This window comes from Dasypus novemcinctus, chromosome 13, assembly GCF_030445035.2.
Source record: "Dasypus novemcinctus isolate mDasNov1 chromosome 13, mDasNov1.1.hap2, whole genome shotgun sequence".
NCBI lineage: Eukaryota > Metazoa > Chordata > Mammalia > Cingulata > Dasypodidae > Dasypus > Dasypus novemcinctus.
The window spans coordinates 54,907,841-54,925,659 of NC_080685.1; positions in this window are offsets into that span (position 1 = coordinate 54,907,841).

Consider the following 17,819-nt stretch of genomic DNA (forward strand, 5'->3'; position numbering starts at 1 on the left):
TTTTTAATCTCACTTACTGTGTCTTTCCTGCCCATATGCTGTTATTTTTCTATCCAAGATTTCAAATATTTCTTTGTACTCATTCAGTGTCTTCTTAATGCTTTTTATTTCTCTAGCCATGTGTCCTTCAACTTCATGATTTGATTTAGGAGATTCATATGAACCTCACCAATTGTTTCAAGTCCTTTATATTGTCTGTAGCTTTGATTTATTCCTTTGCCTGAGTCATATCTTCCTTTTTTCTTTGTATGGTTTGTAATTTTTTGCTGATGTCTTGGCATCTGATTCTGATGCTGATTTTACTCTGACATTAAATTCTCTCTTTGCCTAGGGATTTGTTGTTAAGTAGCTGTGTGCTACCCTGTTCTTTGACTCTTGGTTCAACTTATTCCAGATATTTAGGATTGCCCCTGTTTAACTGCTCAAACCAGAGCTAAGGACCCAGTTATGGAGTGCAGGCCAATTTCCAAGGGACTTGGACAGCGTGGTAGTAAAGGCACATGCTTGCCTCTTTTCTTTCTTTCTTTATATTATTTTTCCTTTTTTTGTGCACTTTTCTTACTTGGCCAGCAGATGGGCTCTTTGGCAGATCTCTCAGCTCAGACGCCAGTTGCTAAGGGGGAATGCATTCGCTTTAACTCCTCAGGTGGGAGATGCAGAAGCAATGTCCTCAGGGCTGGTGAAGCCTCACAAACAAACTTTCTCAGAGGCTCTTCCCCAACTTGGCTAGCCACAGCCTCCCTCTCTCTGTCTCTTCAGCAACCAGCCTGAGGCAGAAGGGAGAGTACTTGACAAGGCAAATTATCTTTAGCTCGGTGCTGGCTCACAGTGCAAATAATGTTGTGGCCCCACCAGGACTGGAAGTGTGGGATTCCTCCAATTCAGCAGAGCAAGTTCACGGGCCAAAATCTCAATTTGCTGTAGGCTGTGTCCCTTCCCCTCCCTTTCTTTTCTTTGGGAAGAGGACCCCCACAATCTCCTCAGTCCACAGCTGCTGCAGTCTAGAATTGCTACTTGTTCCATAGATGGGGCGAAGGGTGACCACTTAGGCTTTTGTGCTTTACTCATTGGATTTTTCAGTCAGCTGAGACTCCTTTCCTTCGCCCTTGTCTCTTCTGGCTGGTGTCTCATCTTCCCCTCATGTCCTGAGGCCCATCTCAGTCCTCCAGACAGTCTGTGACTGTTTTGTAGCTATTTTTTTTCTGGGAGAGAATGATCCCTCCACCTCTCTAATCTTCCATCTTTCTGGAAGTCCACCACTATGTCTTGAGGATAGTTTTATTGTTTTCCCCTATGGGCCCTTGATTCTAGTGAAAGACTTGTATGAGAATCAGGGACATACATCAATTCAATTTAACAAATATTATTGAACGTCTGCTATGCCAAGCAATGTTCCAGGTACTGCAGCTATAAAGATGGGATGGTGTAAAGATGAGTGAGAGAGACAGGCAGGTAAAGCGATCAGCTCAGTATTGTGAGATGGAGTTAAAGTTGGCTGAGGAAAAGACTTTGTGCAGCTTAGGAGTTTACTGTTAACAGGGCCTAGTGCTTAGGAGATCGTTCTCAGTCCTCGCTGCATATTAGAACCACCTGAGGATATTTTAAAAAAATACATTCTCCAGTTTTTACCTAGGTTGTGAATTAATTATCTCGATTGGGCTTAGATCCAGTCCTTTTCAAAAGGGCTTAGGTTTAGTCCTTTTCGAAAGCTTTTCATCTTAACAACCATTAGCTCAACAATGATCCATCTTATTGCAAAGCCGGGTTTCAAATCCAACTACCTAGGCCTTGATGTTCTCATTCGCCAAATAGGGATAATGTTAGTTTTTACTTGTGGTGGACCTCTGCCTGGTAGCTTTCTTTCCAATGGGACCTCCAGATGTTACTGGTAGGTCTCACAATCTGGCCTATCTCTGGTGAAAATGGATGGTCACAGGACATAGAAACCCATGTCCTTGGAGTGTTTGGTCTGAGTTTTGTGCACATGACCAAGCAGGACTATTCAGAGCCCTTCTGTGATGGTGAGAACAAGGAGAGGGAGAGAGAAAGCACAATGAGAGAGCAAAGAAGAAAGAGTTTTTTTTTTCTTTTGACCTAGAACTATAAACATGTAGGCTTGGAGTTTCGAGAAGTCAATTTTCCCAGGTATGCCAAGAGTGCCTGTCAGTGAATAAAGTCAAATTGTGCTAAGTGATGAATACAAGGGCAGAATCAGGATAATCTCATTTGAGCCTGTGGATTCAGCCATTTCTGAAGCCAAGAATATCTACCTCAGACTTTTCAGTTAGGTGAGACAATTAATTTCCTTTGTTATTTAAGCTATTTTGAGTTGAATTAGTATTTTTTTTACCAAAAGTTCTACCTAATACATTAGGTTGCCAGAAGAATAAAATAAAATAGTTGTAGAAAAGTACAATTCTTGGATTATTATAAACACTCAAATGCCGGTTATCTTCATTATCTTCCTTCTCTTCCTCCTTCTCATCATCATCTTCATCATAACATGCTTTTTTCCTCCTCGTCCACCACCTGTTTTTCCTCTTAGGGTTCTCTCTTCTTAAGAGGCATGCAGAATGGAATGTAGTTTAAAATATTTTTCTTTCTTCTATATTGTTTAGTAGAAAGAAATCAAAGCCTTTTGATATTTTCCATAGTTTCTTTGTTTCTATATGGTTAGCCATGTCTCACAGTTCCATAAAGGGACAGGTTACCTCAAGATGATGGGCTTTTGTATAAACTGAACCTTCAGATTTTCATGCTGTAGCAGGTGAGGACTAGGCCTTCCTGTGAAGACATCTATTCTTAAGATTTTCACTATTAGTTTAAAAATAATTTCACTGAAAACTCTGGGGTTTAGTTAATGTTTCCATGTGCCACGATCTGAGCATACTACAGAAGTCTAGAGTTCTGAGAAAATGGCATCGATGTAGGTAGGCACTGCTCAGCTATTTTACAAAACATGGCAGAGAAGTGGCAAAAACTTACCTGAGTGAGCTGTTTTGGGAATTCACAGAGCAGGAGGCTGCAGGGCATATCAAGGAGGGAGTGGGACAAAGAGACAAAGAGCCCAAGGAAGAACCATGAGTTGCTCAACCCTGTGGCTGGAAACAGTAGATGGGGAAGTCACACCCTTAAAGCAAATAGCCCCTACAAACCCCTGGCTCTTACCAGCCAACTGAGTGGGAGGGAGCATTCCCTGGGAGAAAGAGGGATTTGGTGAAAGGTGGGGAGTGGTTTCCTTTTAGTGGGTTTGGTCGCCTCAGCCCTGTTTGAACCTCAGGGTGAATACCAGCCTACACTGAGATGGCCCCAGGGAGAGAGGAGAGGGAATCTGCTCAGAAAGGCTGTCACACCCAGCTGCCCTGGGAGAGGGGAACTTGGTCAGGGAGGGAGCAGAGACAGGCATCTAACTAGCCTTGCCCCTGAAAACTATTAGAAGTCCAACCCACCTAAGGGAAATGGGGGCAGAAAGAGCCAGATAAGCTTTCAGAAACCTATTCAGTCTAAAGGGCCACGGTGCACTGGCAAAGTTTTTGCCTTGCATGTAGAAAGTCCCTGGTTTGAGTCCCAGTATCTCCTAAAAGAAGGGATTCAGGGAGAAATAAGGCACACAGCTAGTACCTTATGATAGGGCAATTTTTTTTTTGTCTTTATTTTTTTAATATTACATTAAAAAAATATGAGGTCCCCATATATCCCCCACCCCCTTCACCCCCATCCTCCCCCCATAGCAACAATCTATGATAGGGAACTTATAGAGAGTTTCTGTTGTTTTGTTTTATTGTTTCTTGGATCTTTTTCCTTTTTCCTTTATTTTGTTTGCTAAACCTTGGTGACACCACCTGTGCAGGGCAGGCTGCAGGGTGATTAATCGATGAGCATCAGCAGCCTGAGAAGGTCCATAGGAGCCAGAGAGGGAAGGCTATTTTTCCTGGGTTGTTTCTTTGTTACTGTTTTGTTTCTTGTTTATTCTTTACCCTTTCTTTGTTTCCTTTTTTCTTATTTTTTTCAAACTACCTTATTTCTCTTCTATCCTTCATTTTACTATCTTCTGACTTCTGCTGCTTTTTCTTTCATTTCACCACTTCTTGTTTGGTCTTCATTTTTCTTTTTCTCTCTCTCTTCCTCTTCCCCCCCCCCCCCCTTCTCTTCTCTTCTCATCTCTCTGGTCTTTTAATTCATTCTATTTTTTTCTCTCTATTTAGTTTCTTGTTTTTTTCCTTCTCATCTGACCTACTTTTTTTTTTTTTTTTTTTTTAATCATTACAGAAGCTATTTTGACACCAGGCCCTAACAAAACTGCCGGGTTTTTTTGAGTTGATGACTTTGTGAACATTCTCCATGTTGGGCATCTGTGGCTTCAGAAGTAGCTCAGTGGAGGGAGGCCCAGCATGGCCAGACTGGCCTGGAAGACATCACGCACGGCCCGCAGGAGCTGCAGACGAGCAAACATCTGACCAAAGAGGTGTGGTCAAGGCTCCCCTAGGATGTGTACACAGTTATAGTATGAGCTGAAATCCATGCTGAGCTTGCATACCATCTCTGTACATACAGTGCTGTGGAACCCTGAGGTAGTGCAGGCCAGGTCTGCTGTGTGGTTCAGGAGATCTGGGAAAGGGAGGACACTATTGAAGAGCGGCAGTCACTCACCCTCATCATGTAGCAGTGAAAAGTCCAGGCTGCTCACTGGTGGGAAGGTAAGGTACAGACCTTGTTGCATGCTGTGCTTGTACCCATCAGAGTGTGGCGAGGTGGGCACGATTATACATGACAAAGGTGCTCTTTGTGAAAAGGCTGCTATCGGCCAGAGAAAGCTGGGAGACAGTCACAGTTCTGTGTGTGTGGGGGCACCACACTGAATCCTGCCAGCCCTGGCCCCTGACCAACTTTTAATTCACTCTATTTTTCTGTTTTTTCCTTGTTTTATTTTTTTCTATTCCACCTCTGTCCTAATTCCTTTGTATTTTTAAAAATGATTTTTTACTCATATTACTTCATTTCCTAGCTCTTGTATGGTTCCTTTTCTACCTTTTTTTGCTATTATCGTTACTATTCTTCTCTTCTTATCTCTTTCCTTTTCTCTGGTCCTAATACTTTTTTTTCAAGGGAACACAGACAATGGCAAGGAATATAATTAGAGGAACCAAGTATCAAAAAGTAACCTTACCGCACAAGAAGACACAACAATAATAACCTACACACACAAAAAAAACCTACAATAGAAAGAGAAGTTAACCAGCCAAATAACCCCATCAAGATGAACAGATATCTAGACACCAACAAAAACTTAAGAAACAGGAAGACACGGTCCAGTCTAAGAAACAAACTGAAAACAGGAGGAGATGCAGAACACGGAACAACTAATCAAGGATATCCAAACAAATATCATGAATCAACTTAATGAAGTGAAGGAGGAGATAAAGGATAATAAGAAGCCACTGGGGGAACATACTGAAGAAATTGTAAACATACATAAAAAGATAACAGACCTGATGGTGATGAATAGCACAATGCAAGAAATCAAAAATACACTGGAAGCACATAACAGCAGATCTGACTAGGCAGAGGAAATATTCAGTGATGTTGAAGACAGTTCAGTACCTCTGAAATCAGACTGATTGTAGAACAGATAGGTAAAAAGACAGAAAAAGTTCAGCAGGGACTTAGGGATTTGAATGACAACATGAAATGCACAAACATTCACAGTATAGGCATTCCAGAGGAAGAAGAGAAGGGAAAGAGGGCAGAAGGAGTTATAGAGGAAATAATGACTGAAAATTTTTCAACATTTTTGAAGGACAGGGACGTACATGTCCAGAAAGTGCAGTATACCCCAAACAGTATAAATTCTAATAGGCCTACCCCAAGACATATACTTGTCAAATTGTCCAATGCTCAAGACAAAGAGAGAATACTGAAAGCAGAATGAGAAGAGATCCATCAAATATAGGGCAAGCTCAATAAGATTAAGTGCTGATTTCTCATCTGGAACCATGGAGGCAAGAAGGCAGTGGTATGACATAGTTAAGGTGCTAAAATAAAAAATCTGTCAGTCAAGAATTCTGTATCCAGCAAAGCCGTCACTCAAAAATGAGGGAGGGCTCAAAATATTCATAGATAAACAGAAATTAAGACAGTTTGTCAACAAGAAACATGCCCTTCAAGAAATGCTAAAGGGAATTCAGCAGGTTGAAAGGAAAAAAAAACCAGGAGAGAGAGGGTTGGAGGAGAGTGTAGAAATAAAAATAAAAATAATATATGGCATACATAAACCTAAAGAAAACATGGCTAATGTAAATAATTCCTTGACCGTAGTAACCTTGAATGTTAATGGATTAAACTCTCCAATCAAAAGATACAGATTGGCAGAATGGATAAGGAAATATGACTCATATATATGCTGTCTATAAGAAACTCACCTTAGACCCAGGGGCACGAGCAGGTTACAAGTGAATGGTTGGAAAATGATTTTACATGCAAACAATAATAAAAAAAAAAAAAGGTGGGAATAGCTATACTAATATTGGACAGAATAGACTTTAAATGCAAAACATTGCAAAGGACAAAGAAGGACGCTATATATTAATAAAAGGGGTAATTTACCAAGAAGACAGAACAGCCATAAAGTTTTATGCATCTAACCAAGGCACCTCAAAATACATGAGGCAAACATTGGAAAAACTAAGTGGAGAAATAGATTCCACTACAATTATAGTGAGGGACTTCAATACAACATTATCACCATTAGACAGAGTGTCTCAATAGAGGATCTATAAAGAAACAAAGACCTTGGATAATACATTAGAGGATCTGGATCTAATAGACATATAGAGAACATTACACACAAATACAGTGGAATATACATTCTTCTTGAGCACACATGGATCATTCTCCAGGACAGACCACATGCTATGCCACAGAACAACTCTTAATAAATTCAGAAAGTTTGAATTTACACAAAGTAACTTCTCTGACCACAATGGAATGAAGCTGGATATCAGTAAGGGGCAGAGAAGCAACCTAAGCACAAAGATATGGAAGTTAAACAACACAATCTTAGACAATTAGTGGGTCAAGGAGGAAATTGCAAAGGAAACCAGTAACTACCTCGAAACTAACAAAAATGACAACACAACATATCAAAGCCTATGGAATGCAGCAAAAGCAGTGCTGAGATGGAAATTCATAACCATAAATGTTAATATTAAAAAAGAAGAAAGAGCTAAAATCAAAGACCTAACTGCACACAGGAGGAATTAGAAAAAGAATGACAAACTAATCCATACCAAGTAGAAAGAAGGAAATAATAAAGATTAGAGCTAAAAGAAATTGAAAATAAAAAAGCACTAGAAAAATAAACAAAACCAAAAGCCAATTCTTTGAGATAATTAATAAAATTGATAAATGCTTAGCTAGACTAACAAGAAAAAAAAAGAGAGAAGATGCAAATACATAAAATAAGAAACATGGAAGGGATATCACAACTGACCCCACAGAAATAAAGGGTATCATAAGAGAATACTTTGAAAAATTGTGTGCCAACAAGATAGATAATTTAGAGGAAATGCACAAATTCCTAGAAACAAACAAGCAGCCTGCATTGATGAAAGAAGGAATTGATGAACTCAACAGACAAATAACGAGATTGAATTAGTCATCAAAAACCTCCCAATTTAGAAGATCCCAGGACCAAACGACTTCACAGGTGAATTCTACTATTCTGGAAAGAATTAACACCAATCCTCCTTAAAGTCTTCCAAAAAAAAAAAAAAAAAAAAAAAAAGAAGTGGAGGAAACACTGCATAATCCGTTCTATTATGCCAACATCACTCTAATACCAAAGCCAAACAAAGATGCCACAAGAAAGAAAAACTATAAACCAATCTCTCTAATGAAACTAGACGCTAAAATCCTCAACAAAATACTTGCTAATCATATTCAACCACACATCAAACAAATTATACACCATGACCAAATGGGTTTCATGCCTGGCATGCAAGATGGTTCAACATAAAAAAATCAATCAATGTAACACACCACATAAGCAGATCGGGAAAAAAAATCACATGATTATCTCTATAGATGCAGAAAAGCATTTGACAAAATACAGCACACTTTCCTGATAAAAACACTTCAAAAGGTAGGAATAGAAGGAAACTTCCTCAACATGATAAAGGGTATATATGAAAAAACCCACAGCTAACATCATATTCCATGGTGAAATGCTAAAGGCTTTTCCTCTAAGATCTGGAATAAGATAAGGATGCCCAGTGTCACCTCACTTATTTAACATTGATTTGAATAGATACTTCTCCAAAGAAGAAATACAAATGGCTAAAAAGCACATGGAAATACACTCAACATTATTAATCCAAGATTTGTATTTGTGTTGGACGCCAACATCACTACTAGGGAAATGCAAATCAAAACTACAATGATATGCCACCTTACACCCATTAGACTGGCGACTATTAATAAAAAACTGAGAACTACAAATATTGGAAAGGATGTGGAGGAAAGAGAATACTCATCCACTGCTGGTCGGAATGTAAAATGGTGCAGTTATTGTGAGGGACAGTTTGGTGTTTCCTCAGGAAACTAACTATAGAACTGTCATATGATCCAGCAATCCCACTGCTGCATATATACCCAGAATTGAAAGCAGGGACATAAGCAGATATACGCACACCAATGTTCATACTGGCATTATTCACTATTGCCACAAGTTGGAAAGAACCCAAATGCCCATCAACAGATGAATGGATAAGCAAATTTTGGCATACATATGTAATAGAATATTACTCAACTGTAAGAAGGAATGCAGTATTAATACACAGGACAACATGGATGAATCTTGAAGACCTTATGTTGAGTGAAGCAAGCCAGGCATTGAAGGACAAATATTACAGGAGTTCCCAGTATAAATTAAGCAAATTGAGTAGACTCGCAGAGCTAGATTTATAGAGACAGAAATGGAGAAGAGGGTTGTGAGCTAATGCCCGTATGGGAAAAATCTATAATAAGATGGAAGGGTGTAATTATGCAATGGATGGGCATGAAACTGGTGCAGTGATACTATTGGGTTGGACAGTGCTGGTCTGTGAGGGGGCTAGGGTTGGGAGGGTGGGTTGGACTGTCAATGGAACTGTGGGAAGCGCTGGGAAAAGGAGCAGGTGAACTCTGGGGATTTGTGAGTATGTGGTTGAACATTGCAAATGTTCTTTTGGCAAACATGGCAGGGGAGAGTTACTGGTTTAGGGTCTTGGATGTGGGAGGCATGTGGGACAAGGCACACTTGGGGCAGGCTTTTAGGGAGTGTGTGAGTGTTCATCCTGTCATGGTGTTGTATCAGAGGTGGAGACCCACATAATGAGCAGGAATGTGTTGGACTCCCATCTTGGGGAGTCCTGCTATGTTCTCAAATAGAGGGCAGGAGTTGCTCAAGAGTGCCTAATAGGGAAGGACAGCCTTCAATGTAGTTGCAAGTAACTATGAATCTTGTTCTTCAAGGAGGGAAGCTTGGTAGTTTCCATGAGGGACGAAACGGGGTCCCTGTTATGGGACGAGCGGGGTCCCTGTTGCGGGATGAGTGGGGTCCCGTTGTGGGACGAGAGGGGTCCCTGGCGTGGGGAAGAAAGCCTCGTATGGCCGCTGAGTCTTCCCTCGGGGGCTCCGAAGGCGTGGAGGGCGCGCAGACCCAGGAAGAAGTCGCGGAGACAGGCTGATTGCACAAGTCTGATTTTTTGCGGAAGGGGATGCAGATTTATAGGATTGGGGAGTGGTGTGGCGGGTTCTGATTGGCTAGGGCAAATGCTGTTTCCATATAAGGCAATGTTCTGGCATTGGGCTAGTGATTGGCCAGTAGAGTATGTGCTAACTCTTGATAGGCTGACACTTACTAAGCTGATAGGTGGTTGTAAGCTGTTGCTGGGCAAACAGCGTACTAAGAGATTAGGTTTAAGGGAGGGGGGAGGGGAAGTGAGAGCTGGGCTAGGCGGGAGATAGGAAGGGGGAGGGCGGTGCCAGCTAGCCGTTAGCAGCAAAGGCCTAGTCAGGCGTGGTCACCTTGTCTAGGCCCAGTGGGCAGAGGCGGTGTCACCTCTTGCCGCACTGTTTGCCACTGAGGCAAGCCGGGTGCCCCTCCTCCCACATCTCCCCTTTGTTTTTAATATGCCGGGGCTCTCGACGTTGGGGGGGGAGGACGTGGAGGGGAACAGGGCTAACATGAAAAGCAGGAGAGAGCATAGATTTTTAGGTTTCTTGTTTGAAGCCAAGGTGCGGACAGCAAGTTGTACTAGCTGTCCAAGGAGGAGGGTGTCATGAACTGGATCCGTGGCCACGTCCAGCCTCTCCATCCGATGGGCGAGTGCTCTCATCATCCGTCGTTGGGACCTGCTGCTGGCCGGTGGCGGATTTGGTGTTTCTCCCGGGGATCCAGAGCGGCTGGGAGGCATTTTGTGGGGTTCCCGACGCTGTAGGGCCTTCAGGCGGTGGCGCTTCCTCCTCCCTAGTTTCGGCTGCCGTGGCAGGTTTGATGTTTCGGCCTGGGATCCAGAATGGTTGTGAGGCGTTTTCTGGAAAGACACAAGCAAACCCTCTCCCTTGGGTGAGGAGGGGACTGGGCCCTTTCCAGGCATTAGTTTCTGGGTCTTTCCAGTAGACCATAGGCATAGGTGTAGGTAAGTATGATGGTCCCCAGTGTTTATGCGTGGCCGAGAGGCCCTTGCTGTCAAATGTGAGGTTAAGATGGACGAGACATGCCGTAATGACCTCATCTGCAGAGTTTTGGGGGTGTATCCCCCTCTCCTTTTGTATTAATGCCTTTAGGCGGTGGTGGGTATTCTCCACCATGGCCTGTCCCTGTGGATTGTAAGGGATGCCAAAGTGGTGTGTGATATTATAGTTCTGAAGGAAGAGCTGGAAGCTTTTACTACAATATGCGGGCCCGTTGTCTGTTTTTAAGTCCCAGGGGACGCCCATGAACAGAATGGCCTGTCTCAAGGCTTTGATGGAATACTTTGCAGATTCCCCCGGGAGGGCGGCCGCATAAGTGAGATGCGAGTAGGTGTCGATAACGATGTGGACATACTTAAGCCTCCCAAATGAGGGGACGTGAGTTACGTCCATTTGCCACCAGGAGTTGGGCTTGAGCCCTCGGGGGTTCACCCCTTGGGGCTGCAGGGGCCCAAGTGGGAGGAATGGCGCACAGGTTTGGCAAGAGCGCACGAGGTGTTTACAGGTTTCTATGGGCAAGTCTGGTAGTAGGTGTTTCAGCGAGGCGGCCGAGAAGTGAAACCTGGCGTGCAAGGACTTTGCTTGATTTATGTGGTCTCCCGCCATGTTAAGGGCATGAGCGGAGACAGCACGGTCTGCTAGATCATTACCAGCAGCCAGGGGTCCCGGTAGGGACGTGTGGCTCCGAATGTGTGCAATATACCATGGGTGGAACCTTCCCTCAAGAAGCCGTTGCAGCACAGTGAGTGCTAGATCGAGCGGCTTATCCTTGGGGAAGAAGGTGGCGTAGGCGAGAGCTTTACAGACCTGTATGGTATATAGGCTGTCCGTAAAGATGTTTATGAGCTGGTCTGCAAAAGCATGGAGGCAGGCGACGACGGCTGAAAGCTCGCCTGCTTGTACTGAGTTAGGGTTTTTAAAGACTCGCCGTACGGGCTGCTTTTGGTGTTTGACGTAAGCAATAAATGCAAACTTAGTTTTGGAGGCATCCGTGAATGCGGTGGTGCAGTGTGGCAGCGGTGTGGAGCTAGGAAAAGGGTGATGTTGGCTGGCCAAGGGCATATGGATCAGCCCTTGGAGAAGCTTATGACTGGGGTAGTGGTTGTCAAAGGTCCCCGAGTAACGCTCCAGCAGCACCTGCATGGATATGTTTTCTTGTATGAGGTAATCAATGGTCCCTGTAGAGAGTGGCCAGATAATGGAAGCCGGTTGTGTGTTGTAGGTGTGAAGGCAGAGTGTTAGGAGGTCATGCGCCAGGCTGATGAAGGCCTGGAAGATCGGACAGATTTTGGGGATCCGGCTTTTGGATAAGTGTAGCCATTGGAGAGGGCCCTCTTGCCAGAGGACGCCGGTCGGCGTCTTAGGGGTATGGAGGATGAGGGCGAGGATAGGTTTTTCCGGATCGTGTCTCTGCAGTGACATGGTAGCTATGGCTCTGTTGACCCGCTCTAGGGCAGCCCGGGCCTCTGGAGTAACCTTTATGCGCCGAGCCGCCATGGATGTTGGTTGGCTTGGCTCTCGTAAGAGGGAGAACAGTGGCTCGAGCTGCACAGTGGTGACAGGGATAGCCGTGCGTACGCAGTTAATGTTTCTGCATAGCTGCTGCAGCTCAGCCAGGGTTAGGCTGTTGGGAATGCTTAACTGTGGGGCCACGGGCTGCACGTGAGATGTGATATGGAACCCGAGAAAGGTGAATGGGGGTGCATGTTGCACCTTCTCTCTGCTAACGGTTAGGCCGAGAGCCAGCAAGCCTGTGAGGAGTTTGGTCATGGTGTCTTGTAGATGCTGTGCGTCTGGATGGGCCAGGAGGATATCATCCATGTAATGGATGATATATGCCTCCTGCCTCAATGGTTCGACGGCCAGATTGACAAAGTTTTGGCAGATGGTGGGACTGTTGCGCATGTCCTGTGGGAGGACGCGCCATTGATACCGGGGGTTAGCCCCTTTGTGATTGCGTAGGGGTATAGTGAAGGCAAACCTGTGCTTGTCCCTAGGGTGCAAAGGAATAGAAAAGAAACAGTCCTTGATGTCTAAGATGAGTATATGATAGTGCGCAGGAATGGCCGATGGGTGGGGTAGGCCGGGCTGTGCCGAGCCCATGGGAATAATGTGTTTGTTAATTTCCCTGAGGTCATGTAAAAGCTGGTATTTGCCTGTGGATTTTTTGTGAATGACAAAGACAGGCAAATTGTAGGGGCTGGTGGAAGGCTCTATATGTCCCTTTTCCAATTGTTCCTGTACCAGTAACAACAAGGCCTCGCGTTTGTGGGGTGGTAAAGGCCATTGCTCAACCCATATGGGCTCCTCTGTGTCCCACTGCAGGGGAGCGGGTTTTGGCTGAGTGCCGCGAGCAATGGCCCATCCTATTGGGGGGGAGCCGTGGCGATGAAAGCTCCGCTCTGTGAGAAGACATCTCTTCCCCAAAGGATGGTGGGCAAGTTAGGGAGGAGGAGGGGCCGGAAACTGCCCGTGTGCCCTTCCTCATCTTCCCAAGTTAGGGGGTCCCTGCTCCCGTGGCGCCCTGCACTGGGGGACCCTCGACCAGATTCCAGTATCTTTCATAGTAGATGGGGAAGCAGGAGACTTCTGCCCCTGAGTCCAATGTACCACGAAACCAATGCCCATCTATTCTTAATGCCAGGGAGGGTTGGTCCTTGCTTATTGGAAGCGTCCACATCAGGGTTTTGGCAGTGGGCGGGTGACCTCTTGGTGGCGGGGCTGAGGCTTGCCCCCTTGGAAGTTTAAAGGCCTCCCTGTCTTGCTGGGGTGCACCCGGCAATCTCTGGCCCAATGATAGCCGTGCCCGCATCTAGGGCAGGGCGTGGCGGGCCTGTCTGGCCTGCGGCCACCGCCAGGAGGCAGGGGGCTGCTAGTGCAGTCGCGTGCAAAATGTCCCGACTCACCGCACTTGAAGCAGCCAGTGTTGAGGGCGAGGGCCGTTGCAAGGGACTGACCTAAGGAGGCGGCCAGGGCCTGGGAAGAGAGGTTTAAGTCTCTGCATGCCAGTATCCAGTCATGGAGCTCCTTGTCCCGGATGGGCAGCAGGGTCTGCTTACAGACCGAGTTGGCCCCCTCAAGGATAAGCTCCCTGGCCAGGGCGTGCCGGGCCTGACTGTCCTCGACCCTGCGCTCGCAAGCCTCTTGGACCCGCGAGACAAAGGAGGCGAAATCCTCATCCCCCTTCTGAATAAGTTTGGCAAGGCTGTCGGCCTTGCTGGCTGAACAACTGTGGAAGGCACGCAAAGCAACTTAGCGGATTTGTTCCCAGAACTGGGGCGGGGCCTGATAGTATGCCGCAGGGTCGGCTTAAGGGCCGGCGCTTAGGAAACTCTCAAGCGGGTAGGGAATATTAAGCCGCCTGTTGGCGGCGGCCTGCTGCTCAGCCTGATCCTGGTAGTGCGCTTGCCAATCTACGAACTGGCCGGGAGTAAGGATGGCACGGGCCATTGAGAACCAGTCGTAGGGAAGATTCAGGTGACCGGACAGATCATCTATCAACTGTCGAGCGTATGGGCTATTCAGACCGTCCTCCTTAATAGCCTTCTGGAGGCGTTTAATATCATCGGCGTCATGCTGGTACCAGGCAAGAGGTCGTTGCAGAGAGGGGGCAAGATTAAGCGGGTATAACTGGGGGGTCGTGCCAGGCGCGGGGGCTCCGTGAGAGATCTGCTGGCGTTGCACGTGAATGAGGGCGACTGGGAGGTCGGTAGGAGGGGCCGGGAGGGAACTAGCGGGGGGGGGGGGGTGTGAAGTCCAAGGGGCACTAGGTAGCCCCCAGGCCGAGCCTGTGTTGGCAGTTGCAGCGTTATATGCCGGAGGAGGAGGGGGAGGAGGGCCAGGAGGCCCAAATCCGGGCCAGGGGGCGGGCTCACGCCCGGCAGCCGGGGGCGCGGCAGCGGCGGAAGGCGGAAGCTCGCCATTTTTGGCGGCGGTCTGCTCAGGCCAAGAGGAAGGCAGAAATCCGCCATTTCAGGGTGCGGGAGCAGACCATGAAGAAGGCGGAAGTCCGCCATCTTGAGTAGCAGGGGCAGATGGCGCGGAAGGCGCGGAAGGAGGGGAGCTAGGTGCTGGCGGGGGCGACCGGGCGGGGGGCGTCTCTTCTAAGAGGCTGTCAACCTGCGACACGAAGGAGAACTCGTCGTCGTCAGGAGCAGCGGAGCCGTCCTTCTCGCAAGCGTAAGCAGTAGCGGGGGGGGGGGGGCAGAAGCGGGCAGAGCGGAGCCATAGAGGCTACGGGAAAGGGAGAACCCCATGCTGGGAGCGGAGATAGGTAAGGACTAGGGGAAGGGGGAAGATGTGCCGTAGTCCAGCCCAGAGGGCAGACGCGAAGAGTCCGGTTCCTAGAATCAGACGGCGAGAGTCCGCACCTCAGTGAGAGGGGGATGCGAGTCCGGCCTGAAAGGGTCGGACGGCAAGAGTCCTGCCCCGGGCGATTAGAGGTCCCAGGGATGGACGAGAGTCCAGTGGATGAGTCCTTACCTGCCAGAGGAGGGAAGCGAGGAGAAGGGCGCAAAGGGGCGAAAGGAGGAGGCAAGGGAAAAGGTTGCTGGGGCTCATGAGTGTCCCGTGGCAGAGCAGTAGTGGCAAGGCAAAAGGCAGAGAGTAGGACTACGAACACAAAGGTGACAAGAACAGGGGAGGAGGCAGAGGTGAAGGCAGGGGTGGAGGTGCTCAGGCATGCGCTCCTGAGAGTTTTATTGGTGCCTCTTGATCATAGCGGGTCGGTATAAGCCCCCGACATGGAAGGAGAAAGCCATCCAGCGATTCTCCCAGACCGCCGTGGATCGTATGAGGTCACCAAGGTTCAGGAGCAGCAATGTAGAGCGAAGAGATAGGGGTGAGAAGAGAGAAGGGGGGGGCTGCCAGGTTATGGAGTGAGGCGGCGTTGGTTCTCAGGGCCCTTACCCTTGGAGCGGTGCAGTGGTAGGGTTGCTTTGGCCCCATGTTGGGCGCCAGTTGAGGGACGAAATGGGGTCCCTGTTATGGGACGAGTGGGGTCCCTGTTGCGGGATGAGTGGGGTCCCGTTATGGGATGAGAGGGGTCCCTGGCGTGGGGAAGAAAGCCTTGTACGGCCGCTGAGGCTTCCCTCGGGGGCTCCGAAGGCGTGGAGGGCGCACGACCCAGGAAGAAGTCGCAGAGACAGGCTGATGGCACAAGTCTGGTTTATTGCGGAAGGGGATGCAGATTTATAGGATTGGGGAGTGGTGTGGCAGGTTCTGATTAGCTAGGGTAAATGCTGTTTCCATATAAGGCAATGTTCTGGCATTGGGCTAGTGAATGGCCAGTAGAGTATGTGCTAACTCTTGATAGGCTGACACTTACTAAGCTGATAGGTGGTTGTAAGCTGTTGCTGGGCAAACAGCGTACTAAGAGATTAGGTTTAAGGGAGGGGGGAGGGGAAGTGAGAGCTGGGCTAGGCGGAAGATAGGAAGGGGGAGGGCGGTGCTGGCTAGCCGTTAGCAGCAAAGGCCTAGTCAGGCGTGGTCACCTTGTCTAGGCCCAGTAGGCAGAGGCGGTGTCACCTCTTGCCGCACTGTTTGCCACTGAGTCAAGTCGGGTGTCCCTCCTCCCACAGGTCCTGAGGGGAGAGTGAGGGAGGAATAGAATAGAAGGAAATTGGGGTGTTTTTGGGGGTGATGGAATAGTTTTACATGATCTTGTAATGATGGATACAGGCCATGTTAAATTTCATCAAAGTTTATAAAAGTGTATGGCCCAAAATGTAAACCATAATGTAAATCATGGACCATGGTTAGTAGCAATGTTTCAATATTCGTACATCAATTATAACAAATGTACCATCCACATAAAAAATGTTATTAATAGGAGATAAGGGGAAAGGGGGAGGATGTTGGTTAAATGGAAAGCCCCTATATTCTTTATATGACTTTTTAAGCTTAAAGTTTCTTTGAAGACAAAATGAAAAAATAGGACACTGGGGGAATAAACAGAAGAAAATGTCACTGTACACAAGACAACAGATCTTACAGTGATGTAAGACATAATGCCAAAAATTTTTTTAAATTTTTTATTTTTTTATTATTTCAAATTAAAATTTTTTGGTATTTGTTATTTTTAAAACTACCATTATTTAATTTTTTTATTAATTGTATTTGGTTATGTTTTTGGCTTCATTTTTGAAGAAGTTTTGGATTACAGATGGCTTACAACTGTGACAGGGGAAGATCATTGGTGGGAGATGTCAGTGATGAGGGTTGCCTGGGAAGAGGTACACCTGGGGCATACATATAAGGCATATGAAGGTGTTTAAGTTTCTATGGGGCATTGTCGTTGTCGGTGGAGATTTACCAATAACTGAAAGAATATCCAAGTCCCATCCTGGGGAGCTCTGCCACATTCACTAATGGGACAGCAAGAATCCCCTGAGTATAGGGGCGGTGACTAGTGAAGAAGGATGGATCACTGATGGGTCTTTTATATTAATGACTGTACTTATGAACCTTTCTTTTTTCTTTTTTAGTTAATTTATTGAAGTATATCACTCATACATAAACATACATAAACAATAAGTATATAATAATAGTTGTGAACTTACAAAACAAACATATGCAACATCATACAGGACACTCATAACTCACCCTACCACCAACAACTTGTATTGTTGCTAAACCTTTTTAACTAATGATTAAAGAGCATTGTCAAAATATTACTACTAAACAAATTGTTTTTTTCCAGCCAACCCTATTATTATTATCTTTATATCATTTATATACGAACACACATAAACAATTAAGTGTGCAGTAAAAGTTGTGAACTTACAAAGCAAACATGCATAACATCATACAGGGGTGCCATACATCAATCCTCCACCAACACCTTGCATTGTCGTGAGATGTTTTTTACAAATTATGAAAGAATATTGTCAAAATCTTACTACTAATCATAGTCCTTATCTTACATTTGGTGTGTTTTTCCCCCAACCCACCCTATTATTATTTTTTAAATACATTTTTTTATAACAGAAGTTGTAAACTTATAAAATAATCATGCACATGTGCAGAATTCCCGAACAGCACCCCTCCATCAACATACTACACTGTGGTGAAATATTGCTACAGAT